Source organism: Bos taurus, chromosome 2 (assembly GCF_002263795.3).
Source record: "Bos taurus isolate L1 Dominette 01449 registration number 42190680 breed Hereford chromosome 2, ARS-UCD2.0, whole genome shotgun sequence".
NCBI classification, from domain to species: Eukaryota; Metazoa; Chordata; class Mammalia; order Artiodactyla; family Bovidae; genus Bos; species Bos taurus.
Window position 1 is genome coordinate 116,634,853 of NC_037329.1, and position 14,803 is coordinate 116,649,655.

Consider the following 14,803-nt stretch of genomic DNA (forward strand, 5'->3'; position numbering starts at 1 on the left):
GAGTGTAATAAACACATTCATGTATTTTTTTTTCTTTCATTACATGTTTCTTTGACAGATTTCAACCATTTCTGTCTCAGGGAATATCAACTTGAAGAGCTTTTTAGTTAGAGGCATTTTAACAGAACTGCCTTTTTTTTCTCCTATAAAGAAGATAAATGACATGAGTTAAATGATAACCACTAGCACTTTACTTGACAAAATATTTAACATTAGCTAAAGTAAACAAGGAAAACTAAAATGATGGTAGCTATTTAAAGCTGGGAATGTGAAATTCCTGTTAATCCACAGCCTCTACAGGCAGTGCTTCCGGCCACACTGTGCAGTTAGCAACCCACCAACACACCAACAAGACCTCCATTCTCTTGATGTCCCTGCCTCACAAACAGGAATCCACCACAATTGAAGTTGGTTTGCAATGGAGGGGTGGCCACATTTCTCCTCTCTGCTAGAGGAAGCGTGAAGAGCGTGGGTGTTGGAATCAGATAGAAATATTTCTGCTTCTCTTCCCCTCTTACACCTTGGCTACCTCAGGCCAATGAATAACAAGGACCACAACGAAAATAATAGTTGATAATTATTGAACATATTTATGAGTCAGTCTTTATAATAAACACTGTATGCATCAGTTTTTCCACTTTTCACCATGATATTATACAATCTGTCCTTTAGATATGAAGTTCGGAGGGGCTGGATATCTTGCCCAGGGATGCATGGCTTCTAAGTAGCCTAGTGGTTTAATTAGCACTTTATCTGACAGCTTTATGAATGTAGGATGACATTTGGGTATCTACCAGCAAGAGACTCTGCAACCCAGGTCCATGAGTGGATCTCTGCTTAAGGGATAAGAAGGAATCTGCAGCTAAGCGAAACCAGATATTAGCCAGACAAACAATGAACTGGTTTGTTTATGGGCCCCATGTTATGATATCCATGTTAAGGTCAAGTGTGCCAGTAAGACTCCTTGACTTTTGGCAGCATAAAACTGGACCTGAAAGTGAGGAGGCCTAACCCTGCACACCAGTGGAGAAGTAGTTGCACCTTCCTAGGGAAGATGCAGAAGGAAAAGAATTCTGACTCTCATGACAACAGAAACCAGCCACACTGAAATCTCCCCTCAGTAGTTATGCTCTATTATCTACATTTAATCATTTTCCTGTATAAATCAAGTTTGAAAAAACAAAAGAAAAGGTTTACTTCCTTAAACATTGTTTTGTATTCTTTTATGCAATGGTCAGTCAGGTTCAGTCACAAAAGAAGACACAGGAGAGGCTCAAGAAACGAAGCTTGTTACATTGACAATTCCTGGAGTCAAGAAGCATGACATGTCTGCTATCTAGGGTCATTCGGGAAAGCACGAGGGTGATCCAGAGGTGTTAGAAGGCAGGACTCGGGGAGACTTTTTAGATCATGATATTTACTGGGGTTTCTGAGGGAAAGACACAACAGGTTGGAGTGAAGAGTTTAAAATTGGCTAATTTGAATAATTTCAGCAAGCTTTGGGCTGCAAAGGTCATCTCTAGTTGCCTGGTACCTGGCCCTGGACTGATTAAGATGAAGGACTACTCTCTCCTGAGTGGATGGACCACAGACAGTTTGCATGTCAAATACATGCTCCAACTCAGCCCTTTGTTATCTCCAAGAATTGTCTAACCCCAGGAGGTGCAGTGTCTCCCTGGACAGAAGGTTTTTCTAGTATGTTAAAATATTACAATGCTCAGCAAACAAAAACCATACATGCAATACAAAAATAAACAACCTAGTAAGGGAATCTGCTGTCCACATGACTCAGTCATTCTGCTTCCCACGTCTTGGACTTTCCAACGCAAACACCCTCTGAGCTTACAACCTTGCTCTCTTCATCCCAGAGTGGTGTGTGTCAAATTTTACTGTGACATCTTGTAAGACTGTTAAATACCCAGAGCCTTGGAACCTAATTCCCAAAGATGTGGATTTAATATTTCCTGGTAAAGATCTAGAAACCTGAAATGTTAGCCATGGCACAGATCCAGGTTTCTTTGGCATGTGCTGGTGAAATGTACACACACATTTACTCAGACTCATGATCATACTTGCACATTAAAAACTCCAGTTCTATTACCTTTTGGGAAACTTTCCAAAGCTTCTGTCCTCCCTGGATTAAACAACTGTGATTTTTCACAGCCAGTACTTAAAAAAAAAAAAAAAAAACATTCTGTATGGAGGCCACAGTCCCAGTGCCTGGTAACTTCTACATTTGGCTTTACAATGAGAGATTTGCTATCCTCCTCAAATAAAACATTTAAAACTCAGGACTCAAAAGCTGGCAAACATGGTAGCATAGGGGAGGGAAACTGCTTCACATTTCTTGCAGGCTCCTACATCAAAAAGAGTAGAATGCACCAGAGAGAAATTTAGGCAGTGCCACATAACTTCATGGGAAATAGATGGGGAAACAGTGGAAACAGTGTCAGACTTTCTTTTTTGGGGGACTCCAAAATCACTGCAGATGGTGACTGCAGCCATGAAATTAAAAGACACTTACTCCTTGGAAGGAAAGTTATGACCAACTTAGACAGCATATTGAAAAGCAGAGACATTACTTTGCCAACAAAGGTCCGTCTAGTCAAGGCTATGGTGTTTCCTGTGGTCATGTATGGATGTGAGAGTTGGACTGTGAAGAAAGCTGAGCACCGAAGAATTGATGCATTTGAACTGTAGTGTTGGAGAAGACTCTTGAGAGTCCCGTGGACTGCAAGGAGATCCAACCAGTCCATTCTGAAGGAGATCAGCCCTGGGTGTTCTTTGGAAGGACTGATGCTAAAGCTGAAACTCCAGTACTTTGGCCACCTCATGCGAAGAGTTGACTCATTGGAAAAAACTCTGATGCTGGGAGGGATTGGGGGGCAGGAGGGAAAGGGGATGACAGAAGATGAGATGGCTGGATGGCATCACCGACTCGATGGACGTGAGTTTGAGTGAACTCTGGGAGATGGTGATGGACAGGGAGGCCTGGCGTGCTGCGATTCATGGGGTCACAAAGAGTCAGACAGAACTGAATGAACTGAACTGAACATTCAGTCCTTAGGGGGATGGGCAGTCATTGATGAGGCACCTGAAGTCTCTTGACTGGCAAGGCTTGGGTCAGCTCCATTAACAGAGGACTCATCACTGAAATGGTGGGGGTTTCCAGGGATGTCAGCAGAAAAGTTCTCTTTGAATTGCAAAACTTAGCTACATTGGCAAGACAGAGATGGAGGGGGTGGGAGCGTAAAACTCTATGTATGTAAATAGGTTATAGAACTGTTAGTGATAGAGCTGACTTATCTTTCCCTGATGCTGGAAAAGACCGAAGGTAAAAGAAGAAGGGGACGACAGAGGACGAGATGGTTGGATGGCATCACGGACTCAGTAGCCATGAGTTAGAGCAAACTCCAGAAGATAGTGAAGGAGAGGGAAGCCTGGTGTGCTGCAGTCAATGGGATCACAAAGAGTTGGACGTGAGGTAGTGACGGAACAACGACAGTGGATTGAGTGGTGGCTCCCCAAAAGATAAAACTACATCCTAATCCATGAATATTACTTTAATGTGGAAAAAATTAATTAATGCTTTGGGGATGAACTTATCCTGGATTATCCAGGTGAGTTCTAAATCCAATGACAGTGTCCTTGTAAGAGCAAAGCAGAGGAAGTTTGGACAAGCAAATCAAGGAGAAGGTGATGTGAAGAAGGAAGCAGAGACTGGAATGATGCAGCCACAAGACCAGGATTGCTTCCAATCTCCATAAACTGGAAAAGGCAAAGAACAGACTCTCCCCAGGGTTTCTGGAGGGAGTGAAGTTCTGATTTTTAGCAGAATGAGATGCACTTCAGACTTCTGACCTCCAGAACTATAAAGCAATAAATTTGTGCTATTTAAGCTACATTTGTAATAGTAATAGAAAGCAAACACACCCATGAACAAGAAAGTTTCAGATTTGGAAGAGAGTCTAAACAGACCTAGTAGGCTTCAAGTGGTAACTCAGCCACAAACTAATTGTGGAAATTTCTCAGTTTCCTCTACTCTAAAAAAAGGATAATAATATTTTCCTCATGGGACTGTTGTGAAGATTACATGAGATAAACTGGAGAGTGTCAAATACTAGACTTACAATAAATAACTAGCTACCAATACTGGTCCTAGTTACCAAATATTGCCAGACAGACTGTTTACATTCTCACATGATTGCTATACTCAGAAGGTATATTTTAATTAAAAGAAACCTTCAGGGATCAAAGATGTAAACGGACTCTGTTTCTATGTCAGGTAGAACGTCTTGGATTGCACAGTGCTTAAAACATTTATAACATCTCAAGTGCCTGCTTCAGAGATCTCTCTGGCTCTTCCATGGCATCAACAGCTAAAAATCATATGAGAAAACAGATAATAGGTTTGACACAAAAGCAAGTCTCAAGCCTTACTTAGATAAAGTAACAAGGCTTTGACTCAACAGTCAATGCTAAATTTCTCAGTATTATCAAATAATGAGTCAAAGGAATTCATCTTCAAATAATGTACTCTTTATGGACATACGTAGACTTCTTGAAGAAGCACAAGCTGGAATCAAGATTGCCTGGAGAAATCTCAGTAACCTCAGATATGCAGATGACACCACCCTTATGGCAGAAAGTGAAGAGGAACTAAAAAGCCTCTTGATGAAAGTGAAAGAGGAGAGTAAAAAAGTTGGCTTAAAGCTCAACATTCAGAAAATGAAGATCATGGCATCTGGTCCCATCACTTCATGGGAAATAGATGGGGAAACAGTGGAAACAGTGTCAGACTTTCTTTTTTGGGGCTCCAAAATCAGTGCAGATGGTGACTGCAGCCATGAAATTAAAAGACGCTTACTCCTTGGAAGAAAAGTTATGACCAACCTAGGTAGCATATTGAAAAGCAGAGACATTACTTTGCCAACAAAGGTCCATCTAGTCAAGGCTATGGTTTTTCCAGTGGTCATGTATGGATGTGAGAGTTGGACTGTGAAGAAAGCTGAGCACCGAAGAATTGATGCATTTGAACTGTGGTGTTGGAGAAGACTCTTGAGAGTCTTTTGGACTGCAAGGAGATCCAACCATTCCATTCTAAAGAAGATCAGCCCTGGGAGTACTTTGGCCACCTCATGCAAAGAGTTGATTCATTGGAAAGGACTTGGACGCTGGGATGGATTCGGGGCAGGAAGAAAAGGGGATGACAGAGGATGAGATGGCTGGATGGCATCAATGACTGGATGGACGTGAGTTTGAGTGAACTCTGGGAGATGGTGATGGACAGGGAGGCCTGGCATGCTGCGATTCATGGGGTCACAAGGAGTCAGATATGACTGATTGACTTCACTTTCACTTTTCACTTTCACACATTGGAGAAGGAAATGGCAACCCACTCCAGTATTCTTGCCTGGAGAATCCCAGGGACAGGGCAGCCTGGTGGGCTGCCGTCTATGGGGTCGCACAGAGTTGGACATGACTGAAGCGACTTAGCAGCAGCAGCAGTGGTTTAGTTGCTAAGTCATGTCCAACTCTTTTGCAACACTTTGGACTGTAGCCTGCCAGGCTCCTCAGTCTATGGGATTTCCCAGGCAAGAATACTAGAGTGGGTTTCCATTTCCTTCTCCAAGGGATCTTCCTGACCCAGGGATCAAACCTAAGTCTCTTGTGTCTCCTGCATTGGCAGGCAGATTCTTTACCTCTGAGCCATCAGGGAAGCCATACTCTTTGGGAAAACCAATTTTTGTCTCTCTTTGGTGCAGAGGTGTAACAGGATGTGATATTCAGATTCAGATCTCTGCATGTATTCCCTTCATCTCACTATAGCAACTGTGCCTGCTTCCTGATGCTGCCAGCTGACTGAAAGCTTAACAACTGCCTTAATACAATGCAAACCACCCAGGATTGCAGCCTATACTCCTGAGACTAGGTGCCTGAGAATAATAATTAGCTTGATAATTTTCATGGACAGCTTAAAGATATTAAGTGCTATTGCTAGGTCCTGTGTTAACTGTTTTACCTAAATTAAATAATTTATCCTTCTCATCAATGTTAGGAAATAGATACTATGATTATTTCATTTTACCATTGGAAAAAAAAGAGTGACTTAGGTTCAATAACTTGCCAAAGATCACATAGCTCATCAGTTCAGTTCAGTCACTCAGTCGTGTCCGACTCTTTGCAACCCCATGAACTACAGCACGTCAGGCCTCCCTGTCCATCACCAACTCCGGATTCTACCCAAACCCATGTCCATTGAGTCGGTAATGCCATCCAACCATCCCATCTTTTTTTTTTTTTTCAGAAACAGTTGTTTTTTAATTGGAGTGAAAGGAAAAATTCATTTACTTTTTCACTTTGGCTTTGCTAGGGTAGCAAGGGAAAAATGGACACTGGGATTTTAAAAGTGGTCACAAAATGTTTCTCAACACTGGATTTGTCCTCAGAGAACTTTTTATGTGACAGTAGCCTTTTTCTAATGATCATTTCTTTCTTTTTTTTTTTTTTTTAATTTTTTAACTTCACAATATTGTATTGGTTTTGCCATATATCAACATGGATCTGCCACAGGTATACATGTGTTCCCATCCTGAACCCTCTTCCCTCCTCCCTCCTCCCTCCCCATACCATCCCTCTGGGTCATCCCAGTGCACCAGCCCCAAGCATCCTGTATCGTGCATCAAACCTGGACTGGCGACTCGTTTCATATATGATATTATACATGTTTCAATGCCATTCTCTCAAATCATCCCACCCTCTCCCTCTCCCACAGAGTCCAAAAGACTGTTCTATACATCAGTGTCTCTTTTGCTGTCTCTCAGCTTTCTTTATAGTCCAACTCTTACATACATACATGACCACAGGAAAAACCATAGACTTGACTAGATGGACCTTTGTTGACAAAGTAATGTCTCTGCTTTTGAATATGCTATCTAGGTTGGTCATAACTTTCCTTCCAAGGAGTAAGCGTCTTTTAATTTCATGGCTGCAATCACCATCTGCATCAGTGATTTTGGAGCCTAGAAAAATAAAGTCAGCCACTGTCTGCACTGTTTCCCCATCTATTTCCCCATCCAGTCCCCATGAAGTGATGGGACCGGATGCGATGATCTTCATTTTCTGAATGTTAAGCTTTAAGCCAACTTTTTCACTCTCCTCTTTCACTTTCATCAAGAGGCTTTTTAGTCCTTCTTCACTTTCTGCTCATAAACAATGGAAAAAAGACTCAAATCCAGATTTCTGATTATGAATTTTGGACTCTTTTTAAGTTAACTTTTATTGAGATATAGTTGATATGCAATGTTGATTTAGTTTCTGCTGTAAGGCAAGTGTTGTATGTATACATATATCTATCAGTTCAGTTCAGTTCAGTCACTCAGTCATGTCTGACTCTTTGTGACCCCATGGACTGCAGCAGGCCAGGTTTCCCTGCCCATCACCAACTCCCAGAGCTTGCTCAAACTCATGTCCATCATGTCGGTGATGCCATCCAACCATCTCCTCCTCTGTCGTCCCCTTCTCCTGCTGCCTTCAATCTTTGCCAGCATCAGGGCCCTTTCCAAAGAGTCAATTCTTCACATCAGGTGGCTGAAGTATTGGAGCTTCAGCTTCAGCATCAGTCCTTTCAATGAATATTCAGGACTGATTTCCTTTAAGATTGACTAGTTTGATCTCTTTGCAGTCCAAGGGACTTTCAAGAGTCTTCTCCAACACCACAGTTCAAAAGCCTTAATTCTTCATCACTTAGCTTTCTTTATAGTCCAACTCTCACATCCATACATAACTACTGGAAAAACCATAGCTTTGACTAGATGGACCTTTGTTGGCAAAGCAATGTCTCTGCTTTTTAATATAGTGTCTAGGCTTGTATAGCTTTTCTTCCAAGGAGCAAGTGTCTTTTAATTTCATGGCTGCAGTCACCATCTGCAGTTATTTTGGAGCCCAAGAAAATAAAGTTTATCACTGTTTCCATTGTTTCCCCATCTATTTGCCATGAAGTGATGGGACTGAACGCCATGATCTTCGTTTTTTGAATGTTGAGTTTTAAGCAGCTATTTTATTTTCCTCTTTCACTTTCATCAAGAGGCTCTTCAGTTCCTTTCTGCTTTCTGCCACAAGGGTGGTGTCATCTGCATATATGAGATTATTGATATTGAGGTCACTCAACTTCTGTTTTGTAAATAAATACTTTATTTTTTTTTTTTTTAGATTCCACATATAACCAATATCATATGATATTTGACTTTTAAATATAATTTTATCTTGATTTAAGGCACAGGTTAGTAAAGTGGATCCTTGCTAATATACGAATGTCAAGATAAGGTGCTAGGCCACCATGCTTTCTTTGGAAATCCTGAGATGCAGAGAAGAAAATGAGAGAGACTTCATGGAAACTATTCAGTATGTTGCATACCTTCTACTGGACTTGGGGCTTCCCAGGTGTCACAGTGGTAAAAACATTTCACCTGCCAATGCAGATGATGTAAGAGACACAGGTTTGATACCTGGTCAGAAATATCCCTTGGAGAAGGAAATGGCACCCCACTCCAGTATTCCTGCCTGGGAAATTCCATGGACCGAAGAGCCTGGCTGGCCACAGTCCATGGGGTCACAAAGAGTCAGACACAACTGAGTGACTGAGTGTGAGCACATACTGGATGTTGGAAGACCCTATGAAGACACTGCCCAGTGGTCATCCCTAAGGAGTCTACAGGACAGGAAACCACTTCCATCAGGGTAAAGGTAGAAAGGAAGATGGGGATTATGCTTCTCATGGCCAGAAATGTGCATAATGGAGAAATAACCAAAAAATACATTTAAAGGGAACTCTGGCCAGAAGCTCCTTTTGCTTGGAGAATACCAACTGTTGTTCACAGTTATGTCTTTCAAGGGAGAAATATCCTAACCTTTATTCCTATCCCAGACTTACTGCACCAGAGGCTGGAAAGAAAGTCTCAGATGTATGGCCAAGAAGCTGGAGTGGAGGGGAGAGGGAAGAGAGAGAAGAGGGGAGTATTAGGTGGGGAAAAAAAGGACAGACGGCTCATACCATCTGTGCCAACATGGACTTCTCAGACTAGCACTGGCAGAGGGGAGGGTTAGCTTTAAATGAGATTTGGTGTTTTGATTATAGCTGTAGATGGATGCTTGTGTCCCCCTTCACAATTTTTTTGTTGAAATATAAATCCAATGAGATGATTTTAGAATGATTTGATTTGAGAGGTAATTAAGTCATGAAATTAGAAGCTTCATGAGTGGTATTAGGGTCCTTATAAAAAAGACTACAGAGAGAATAGCACTGAAACATGTATATTACCATATGTGAAATAGAAGACCAGTCCAGGTTCAATGCATGAAACAGGGCACTCAAAGCTGGTATACAGGGATAACCCAGAGGGATGGTATGGGAAGGGAGGTGGGAGAGGGGTTCGGGTTGGGGGACACATGTACACCTGCAGCCGATTCATGTCAATATATGGCAAAACCACCACAATGTTGTAAAATAATTAGCTTCTAATTAAAATAAATAAATAGATTAAAAAAACAAAGACTGCAGAGATCCCTCTTGCCCCTTCTGCCATGTGAGAACTCAGTGAGAAGACAGCCATCTATGAACCAGGAAGCAGGCCCTCCCTGGACAGTGACTCAGCTGACACCTTGATATCAGACTTGCCATCATCCAGAAGAGTGATATACACATTTCTGCTGTTTATAAACCATCCAGTCGATGGTTGTTGTTACTGCAGCCTAAGTGAGCTAAGACAAGTATTAAACAGGGATAAGCATTTTAATTACTAAATTGATATTATTCCTGGGGTTAAAAGTTACTGGAAATTTTTGCATTCCCTGAGAATGATAAAAAAAAGAAAAACAACATACAGGACTTAGCCAATATGCCTTCCATGAGAGGGTCATAAATTGCCCACTTAGATGATTTAAGGAAACAATAAAAACATAGAGTACAGTTAGAGTTTTGTTTTGTTTTTGCTTATGCTTTATTAAGTTTTGCTCTTGAACAAAGTTAATTTATATAAAGCACTTACACTAGCACTCAGCTAATAGTAAAAGTTAATATTTTACTATTACTGTATAAGTTAATATTTCAATGTAATGGCTTCATATTTAATTCCTTAAAGGAACAGAGGGTTTATGGTATCTTTAAAAGCTACAATCAAGAATTACTTTAAGATAAAGGAATTTGTTGTCTTGAGTATATCCTAGTACAGTCTGAAAAGCAGATTGTTGGTAATACTGTATAAGAAGATTGAGATAGACAACTATTAAGCTCTTTCATGAAAAATAGCTTCACAATTCACAAGCCTGGCCCAGAGTCAAGTTAATCATTCCCACTTAGGAAAACTAAATAAGCACATTAAGGATGTACTTTTTGTTACTCTACTTAGGAATGTTAAGGACTGGCTTGTCTCTCCTACCAAACTCTGCTGAACACTCAGTTACTGACTTCATAGGGAGGATAAATTAATCTAGAAATCTTACATATACATTTAGAAAGACTTGTTTGCTCTTAAAGTGTTCCTTAAATAAAAAATAATTCCATCTGCAGCAACATGGATGGACCTAGAGATTGAAATATTGAGTGAAGTGAGTCAGATGGAGAAAGATGGATATCATGATATCACCTGTATGTGGAATCTAAAAAAAAAAAAAAAAGGTACAAAGGGTACTTATTTACAAAATGAAAATAGAGTCACAAATGTAGAAAACAAACTTACAGTTACCAAGGGGGAAATTGAGAGAGGGATAAATTGGGAAATTGGGACTGACATATACACACAACTATATATAAAATAGATAACTAATAACAGCCTGCTGTATAGCCAAGAGAACTCTACTCAATATTCTGTAATGACCTATATGGGAAAATAATCTAAAACAGAGTGCAAATGTACATCCTGCTGCTGCTTAGTTGCTTCAGTCATGTGCTAACCTAAGGACTGCAGCCCACCAGACTCCTCTGTCCATGGGATTCTCCAGGCAAGAATGCTAGAGTGGGTTGCTATATCCTTCTCCAGGGGACCTTCCTGACCCAGGAATCGAACCCGGGTCTCCTGCATTGCAGGCAGATTCTTTACTGCTGAGCCACCAGGGAAGCCCTGGATATGCATATATGTATAACTAATGGGCTCGATAAAGGACAGAAATGGTATGGACCTAACAGAAGCAGAAGATACTCAGAAGAGGTGGCAAGAATACACAGAAGAACTGTACAAAAAAGATCTTCACGACCCAGATAATCATGATGGTGTGATCACTGACCTAGAGCCAGACATGCTGGAATGTGAAGTCAAGTGGGCCTTAGAAAGCATCACTACGAACAAAGCTAGTGTAGGTGATGGAATTCCAGTTGAGCTGTTCCAGGTCCTGAAAGATGATGCTGTGAAAGTGCTGCACTCAATATGCCAGCAAATTTGGAAAACTCAGCAGTGGCCACAGGACTGGAAAAGGTCAGTTTTCATTCCAATCACAAAGAAAGGCAATGCCAAAGAATGCTCAAACTACCGCACAATTGCACTCATCTCACACGCTAGTAAGGTAATGCTCAAAATTCTCCAAGCCAGGCTTCAGCAATATGTGAACCATGAACTTCCAGATGTTCAAGCTGGTTTTAGAAAAGGCAGAGGAACCAGAGATCAAATTGCCAACATCCGCTGGATCATGGAAAAATCAAGAGAGTTCCAGAAAAACATCTATTTCTGTTTTATTGACTATGCCAAAGCCTTTGACTGTGTGGATCACAGTAAACTGTGGAAAATTCTGAAAGAGATGGGAATACCAGACCACCTGATCTGCCTCTTGAGAAATTTGTATGCAGGTGAGGAAGCAACAGTTAGAACTGGACATGGAACAACAGACTGGTTCCAAATAGGAAAGGGAGTACGTCAAGGCTGTATATTGTCACCCTGCTTATTTAACTTATACGCAGAGTACAACATGAGAAACGCTGGACTGGAAGAAACACAAGCTGGAATCAAGATTGCCGGGAGAAATATCAATAACCTCAGATATGCAGATGACACCACCATTATGGCAGAAAGTGAAGAGGAACTCAAAAGCCTCTTGATGAAAGTGAAAGTGGAGAGTGAAAAAGTTGGCTTAAAGCTCAACATTCAGAAAACGAAGATCATAGCATCCGGTCTCATCACTTCATGGGAAATAGATGGGGAAACAGTGGAAACAGTGTCAGACTTTATTTTTCTGGGCTCCAAAATCACTGCAGATGGTGACTGCAGCCATGAAATTAAAAGACACTTACTCCTTGGAGGGAAAGTTATGACCAACCTAGATAGCATATTCAAAAGCAGAGACATTACTTTGCCAACAAAGGTTCGTCTAGTCAAGGCTATGGTTTTTCCTGTGGTCACGTATGGATGTGAGAGTTGGACTGTGAAGAAGGCTGAGTGCCAAAGAATTGAGGCTTTTGAACTGTGGTGTTGGAGAAGACTCTTGAGAGTCCCTTGGACTGCAAGGAGATCCAACCAGTCCATTCTAAAGGAGATCAGCCCTGGGATTTCTTTGGAAGGAATGATGCTAAAACTGAAACTCCAGTACTTTGGCCACCTCATGCGAAGAGTTGACTCATTGGAAAAGACTCTGATGCTGGGAAGGATTGGGGCAAGAGGAGAAGGGGACGACAGAAGATGAGATGGCTGGTTGGCATCACTGACTCGATGGACATGAATCTCAGTGAACTCCGGGAGTTGGTGATGGACAGGGAGGCCTGGCATGCTGAGATTCATGGGGTCACAAAGAGTCGGACACGACTGAGCAACTGATCTAATCTGAAGAGATGAGCATCGAGTAAATTCACAAAACCTCCCTGGTGGCTCAGATGGTAAAGAATCCACATGTAATGTGGAAGACCTGGGTTTGATATCTGGGTTGGAAAGATGCCCTGGAGGAGAGCATGGCAACCCATTCTAGTATTTTTGCCTGGAGAATTCCAGGGACAAAGAAGCCTGGTGAGCTACAATCCATGAGGTCGCAAAGGGTAGGACATGACTGAGCCACTAAGCATAGCATAGCAATATGCATTATAAGCCTTCTTATGTAAGACAAATAGGATTATTGGGTAGTTATTTGGGCAAGTATATGAAACATATATTCAAGGTTTCAGTTTTTCTTAAGTTATGTAATGTATTCATTCTTTGGCTCTAAGACAAAAGTTTTCAATTTGACTATGGGTATATTAATTAGGCTAATGCAGTGAATTAGTTAAATGGAGGCTGATTTAAGAGTTCCTACCTAGGCAGAAGCAGAAGCTAAGGTTCCTAGAAAAAAAATTCTCCCATTGTCTACTGGGGGAATTTGATTTTTCTCTGAAGTTAACAAGTGTGGGAGGTGACTGTGAAGTGTTTTGTGATAGATTGTATGGTCATGCTAGAAACTAAAAGATGAAAGATTGATCTGGCAATGATGATATAAGAGTTGATTGTAAGGACAGTGAGTCCAGGGGCTATGTTTTCATGGCAATACAGAAAAGACAAATAGGAAAGTCTTCAGATAAAGAGATGGAGAAATGGGATATATGGCAAAATTAGAGGAAATGAAAATAACTGGAGTCAGTGTTAGGCTGCATTAGGGAGGGGGAAAGGCAATTAGTAAGACTTGGGTAACTGAGTATGTAGGTTCTTTACTATATACATGAGGGCAGGTATTGATGGAGATCCTAATGCAGAATGTATGGAGGGGAAAAATGTTTGTTTGTTTGTTGTGTTTTGTATGTTGGGTTTGAAATAAGACAACATTCAGGTAAAGACATATATAGAGATATAGCATATATATATCTAGATATATATAGATAGCATATATATATATATCTAGATATAGCATATATGCATATATAGAGATATAGACATATAAAGAGATATAGCACACCAGATACCACACTAACGGCAAGAGATTAATTTTAAATTCTTATACTCTGATAAGAGTGGGTTTCAGAATTTACTGGCAGTTTTTTCCAAATGATCTTGACTGATTGCCTAGAAAATAGAAACCTACAGACTCAAGATTTCTCACAGTAACAACTGGGCAAAGGGAGGCCATACCAGTTAGAACATGATCCAGCTTCAAAATGTGTGCTTTCTAAGAGGATAGGCAAGGATATTTGCAGTAGAACACCCCCACATATTATAGTCTCTATCGTTGAACAATTGTCCAGAGTACTTACTTTTTAAGATGCTAAGATAATATTTTACATCTGTATGAAGGAATTCCTAAGGATGCTATCTGAATGTCAGTCTGGTCTCCTGAATATTCAGTCTTTTTGAAGGGCTCAGCTTCTTATTCAGAAGGAAGAAAATGACTTATTTTGGAGGAAGGTATTTCTAGGCGTAGCTGTCATGGAAAAAACCACAGGAGCTGAAAGACAAAGATATCAATACTTCTCTAAGCATCAAAAACTTCATTTTCCCAACAGCATCTCTTCTGAAGCCAAGTTCATATGTTCTTATTCAAACAGAAGAAATAGAGCAACTGTCAGGTATTTAAATCCCCTTTTCTTCTTTTCCAACATTTCATCACTTAAAAGTAAAAACCCAAGCTTCTCCAAGAGTCAACATTTCAGTATGATACAAAAACTGAAATTCAGTTTTAAGTCAAGAGAAACTTTTAAAAGATTTTTTTTGGGGGGAAGGGTTGTGTTTTGCTTCACTTTAATAATTTCATTGCTGGTTAATCATGAAGAAGTTTCCCAAATTAATTCTGAATGTAAGAACAAGGACAATACAATTTGCAATTATGAGACTAACTGCTATTATGTTGCCTTGTGTTTTTTGAA